Source organism: Papaver somniferum, chromosome 8, assembly GCF_003573695.1.
Source record: "Papaver somniferum cultivar HN1 chromosome 8, ASM357369v1, whole genome shotgun sequence".
NCBI classification, from domain to species: Eukaryota; Viridiplantae; Streptophyta; class Magnoliopsida; order Ranunculales; family Papaveraceae; genus Papaver; species Papaver somniferum.
Genome location: NC_039365.1, coordinates 41,180,748 through 41,186,747, shown reverse-complemented (window position 1 = coordinate 41,186,747; position 6,000 = coordinate 41,180,748).

The window sequence follows — 6,000 nt, the reverse complement described above, 5'->3', positions numbered from 1 at the left end:
TCTCCCTCTTGTAGGTTTTTCTAGAGGCCAATTTTTATCCCGAGTAGGCCTCAATCTTTTAAAATGGTCGTAAGCTCATGACTACGGCAAAAAATAAAAATATTTGTTTATAAATAAGTTATTACACACAAACCAAGCTTATAAAAGTAAACATTCGTTATATTAAAACAAAAAGATACCTGGATAAGAGCAACACATACCGTAATTTATGTTTCATTCTATCTAGAATCTTTGCAAAGACAGTCCAACACATCAGCAAGGAGGGCGGTGTCCCACGAGTACCTAGGTACCTCATTTGTTTGCGGATCAAGTCTGAGAGTCTTCAACCACTGCAAATAACAAGCATTTACCTTATTGCCTGAGAAATCGGGGAAAAGGACGGTCCCAAGAGCATGCAACAAGTAAGCTATAGCCGTATGTCTAGCTCTTTTTGCGTCCATCACCACCAATCAACTATTTGTCTTGCGGTCAGAATCCCCAAACTTATCCCTCAGATGACCCAAATTAATCTTCATTGCCATATTAATGCTTCACCAATTTCGCCCGGTGCAGTAAATTTCTTTTTAGCACTAGGAGGTGCTCCATACCCTATCTCAAACTCTTCTTCCACTTCATCTTTACCCCACCCAAGACGGTTCTTCGCCAAGGCACAAAGATCATCAAAAGGCATAGAATTGTTGAAACCCTCAAACACAGCCTTTCCTTCCAAAGCTAGACTAGTGATTTGCTTTGTGTCATCCGGAGTGATAGTCATCTCGCTGAATGAGAGGTGAAAAGTCCTAGTTTTCGGGCCAAAATCTTTCTCTAAAACCACAAACTGTCACAACGTCATATGTCTTCTTCAAATCCTCGATTCCAGACCATAACCCCGAACTTTTACCAAAGTTATCACATCTGGATGCTCACTGTCCAACAGCCAAAACTTTCCTTGCTGGTGCTTTAGTTTAGGGACCGCTTTATCCGGGAACTACAAAAAAAAATGGTTCCCATAATTAATAGTCCATAACAAAATGAATATAACATATATGTAATTCGATTTATTACTTTTTTGCCACAAACTCTAACAGCCCATGAAGACGTGTAGCCAATCAAGACGGAACGATCTCTTGGCTCACCCCAAGGTCTCCTATTCCTCTTGGGAGGTAAAGGCTCCGTAGCATCAATTACTTCTCTTGGCGTTGTCTTAGGTTTATACTTGTTCTTTACATCCTTCTTGTCCTCCTCCTTGCCCTCCTCAACTACGGATTTACCTTTATCAATAACAGCACCACTAGAAGTGCCAACTTCAGTTCCTCCGGTAACAAAAAGTACACCTTCATTTCCACCACTACTAGAAGTGTCAACTTCAGTAATAGCAAATTCAGTAACAGCAACTCCAACTTCAGTTCCTCCAGTGACTACAACTCCATCTCCACCACCTTCATTTTCTCCAGCAGTCACAACTCCACTTGCGTTCCTTGCGTTTGCACCCAATGGTTTTGCGTGACGAGGTTGCGGAGTCGGGTCACTACGAGGTGTTACTTCTTGGGATATTTTCTTCTTCTTTTCTTTTCCCCCGTTCCAATCCAAACAAGGCAAAACACCAAAAGTAAATAAGAAATACGTCTGGAAAAATTTGACAGAACCAAACCGTGACAACCAAAACGGCTATGAAAATTGGATAGTCCAAGACGCAACAATTATTTCGGAAGGGAATTAGTAATTGACCAAGCCGAAATCTAAATTACGGATGGGAACTGAGTAATCGACCAATCCGAAACACAAATTGCGGATGGGAACTTAGTAATCGACCAAGCCGAAAAATGAATTACGGATAGGAAAACCTATACGTGGGTATATTGCTAGTTCAATACTCAACACAGGACCACATACGGCCAGGAAATTCCAAGCCGTAATATATAAACGGCTAGGAAACTGAATTTCACGGTCAGGAAATAAAGTTACGGATAGAAAAACCGAGACGTAACTAAACTACCGCTGAAAAAATTTCGAACACAGGAGAATATACGGCTAGGATATTCCTAGCCGTATACAGCTAGTTACGGATAGGATTTCTCCATCTCGTACTCATCGACTGAGTTACGGCTGGGAGTTCTTAGATATCCCAACCGTGTAACCTATAAACGGCTGGGAAATAAATAATTCTCAACTGTTATATCTATTTACGTCTGGGAAACAAGAACTCCCAGCCGTAAGCATTTTCAGAAACCGTTTTTTCAGACCTAAAATTTTCGAAACCTACTGAATGATCAAGGAAACGCTTAAATAAAGAGTGGATTTTTGAATTCATACCTTATTGCTGTCATATCAGGAGTCTCGGCGGCTGGTGCATCTCCTTCATTCACTTCTTCTTGATCTTCAGTTCCATCTTCATTTGATGAGGTTGGTTTCTCTGCTTCAGTAGGAGGTTGATTCGACGAAGCTTGACCTAAATTTTCCTTAGGTTTCATGGTTTTATAGAATGAGTTTAACCGACGACGAAATTTTTTTGAATCGACAATTAATCGTTCAAAAACGAAGAATGGAAGAAGAAAAGAAGAAGAAGAAGAAGAAGAAGAAGAAGAAGGAAAACAGAATAGGGAAAGAAGAAGAAGAAGAAGAAGAATGGGGCGGGCGACAGTTTTTTTCTTTTAATGATTTTTCCGTTTTTTCAGTTTTCTTTTTTTTTTTAATTAGAGTAGGTAGTTAATGAAAAGGTAAAAGGGGAATAAATTAGAATAATAGAGGGTATTTTTGAACTTTTACATACATCTGATCTCCCCCTATAACATTTGGGTTGCACTTAGTATTTTAAGCCCCAAAATCTCTCTCTCCTACAGCCCCAATAATACATGCTACTAATGGGGGGAACCGGAATTAGCAGGGATACCGTTTGAGTGATCCGACGGTCAGGATCGGATATAATTTTTTTGTCTCATATGAAACAATACCCCTGACAATTCCGGTCCCCCATTAGCAGCCAGAGTTCTGAAATTAAGATTAAAACTGGAATTACCCCATTGCAATTCGACTCCAAAATCGATGGTGATGACCACGTATACATCTTAGAAGCTACATGGTTGCACACATCATGGTGTCAATCTAGAGATATACGGTGGTCCGCTGGTGGTCATTATCAGTTTTAGGTTAGTAGTTAGTACTGCTTATTCTACTGTTAACACCATCTCTGCCAGCTGGGTAGCTATTTAATAGTCTATTAACACGTGTCGTGTACTTATTGGTCCATTCCTTTCGTGTCTAATATTGGACAAGTATTAGTATTATATATACTATATAAAACCGCTCCCTTGTGTTTGTGGGGCTGTTAGAATCTCTCTTCCAATCTAAGGCCATGTCTGTTGCAGTACAGACTGATTTCACCGCGGAAAAATCAATTTGTGGTTAGTAGATGACCGTTGACAGTCTGAGAAAGCGAAAATTGTTGTTTGACCCGGTAGTACTTTTTGTAACAAGTAAAGGAAACGTTATCACAGCAACAACGCCGCCAACACCACTAATAAATTTTGTAAAGATGGTGTGTGGCTTTGAGCACGGCTTGGACAGACCGGCATAAAAACTATTCTTTATTTTCGGGAGTTAACTTTGTCTCCTACCCGACCCGATATTTGCTACTGAAAATAGGTTTTGGTCTTTGCTGTGTAGCTTTGAGCCTCACTTAAGAACCCAGGTAACGCTGTGTCCAATCGATTTCCTCTGCATATCAATTTGATGTACAATTATAGAACTAACTCGCCCATCACCCATGCATTTAAGTTTGATATGAGAGTCCAAAAGTGATACACCTAGGTACGAACTTTACTATCCTCTGTAGTCGGTGGTACTTTTAAAACATACGGTTGCATTCATTTCAGGTCTAAACTGTGTATACTTCCAAAATTAGTTACAAAATCACCTATTAAGTACTCCCTCTATTTCAAAATAATAGGCTGGTTCATGTGCAATTTACACGCAAACCAGCCTATTATTTTGAAACGGAGGTCGTAAAATTTTAAGATAGAACCATTCTCCAAAATTAACTACCAATGTACCACGTCACAGTTATTTTGTCAGTTTTGCGTACTCTTGGTAGTTGGTACCCGCTGAATGTGCCCCCGCAAATTTTAGTGTCTGAATTAGAAAAATCCAACAATACAACCGGATAAAGTCGCGTACTCCCTCCCACATACTACCATTCATGAGATGTAATCAATTTTTGTTGATAACTATGCAATATAAGTAAGGTAAAATTGAAGGAAAAAAAACCGTTTAGAGAAAATTATGTCTACAGTCTTCAAATTTGGATGGATAGAGTTTTTTTTTCTTCTTTGTCACAAAAGAGGAGAACCTCTAGATACATAACCGGTTTTGGAAATCGGAAACTATTACAGGATTTTTCAATGTCATCATTCAATTACAAATCTATAGTAACTCCACCAATTCATGACTAACCAACCACCTTAATCTTGCAAACATAAAAAACCATTCAAGAATTCTCAAAGGAACAAATCACATGAGGAGTCTAATTAGTTTTGAAGCAAAACTAATTTGTATCGCTGCATGGAACAATGATCGGATCAAATCCAACCCAGTATTTTCAAGAACATGTAAACCTTACATGAATTAAACTTTTTAAGTAAAAGTATCTACAAGAACCAAAGTAACAGACTCTAAAGTAACAAAGGTTTTCTGAATCATCCTTTAATGGTTTGAATCAAAGTAAACCGACACGAGTCGGCGTTGGAGTCCTGATAACATGTTGAATTGATGAGATTGTTGATGTTCTTGAACTTGTTGTGTCTTCCTTAGTTTCTATATGTAAAGTTTGCATTGTTATTGTTGCAGAGTAGGTGATTCTTCTCCATAGGGAGACATGATCTTCTACGAGAACAACAGCCTCTTCAACTCTGAATTATGCTTGTCCGTAATTACCCTGAACATAGTGTGAAACCTAACTTTCTAACGGAAGAGTTTTATATTCTGTCCATAATTACCTTGAATTATGCATGAGTACACTACTTGAGAAATTATCCGATACTCAGAATTAGAGAAAATTAACTATTGATCACCTGAATACCGTCTAAATTCTACTGTCATAAACGTGTTAAACTACAAAGATTAGAATGTCTTCAGTGTGAAGAGTATAAAGCTCTAAATGAAGTGATTTGAGCTCACGAAATTCATGTTTCCTTACCTTCACACAACAAGAGAAAACTTGCAAAACACTCTTTGCACAAGTGTCACTGAGTCATTTAATGAACATACATGTACAAGTTTTAACTGATCCTCCAAGAGTTGTAATCGTCGTGATCCTCCAGGAAGAAGATACATATGTTTAAAGGAATAAATTTTTAATTTTGACCAGAATGTTAAAGATGGATGGAAACTCCAAATCTGGACATTATAAAGGTTTCTCATCTCTTTTATAAGATTTTCTTTCTTTAGTTATCAGGTTTAAGGTAGTTTTTTGTTTAGTATCTCATTAATTATTCGGTCCGCGAGTTATAACCCCAAAGGTATCACTATCCATCCACAAAAAACCCATCAAAACAAAAGTAACACAAAACCCCAAAAAACAAAAGTAAAACAAAAACGCCAAAGAATTTGATGAAACCAATTTTGAAATTTCGGATTTTTTGTATCAATTTTTAAAAATTTGGTATTTTTGTAATAATTTTGTTTAAGACGGAGTTTTAATGGACCCCAACATTTGAATGGATTTTTGTACCACAAGCTTGGTCACCTTGGATTTTTATACTAGTTTTGTTAATTATTACTTAATTAGTCTTTTCAGTAAGATATCAAGGTGACAAACTCGTGACTCTAAGGTTCCTTCATCATCTTGGTCAACTATACTTTTACTTAGTAATTTCATCACTAAAAACTACCCCGCCTGCCAAAATCCAGCCCCTTGTAACCGTTAGTATCCCAAATTTCTTGCGGTATATCCCAAATGTGGGTTTGTGAAGATGTCTTTGTTAACAACTTTCACCATCGACATTATAAACTAGATTACTGCTACAG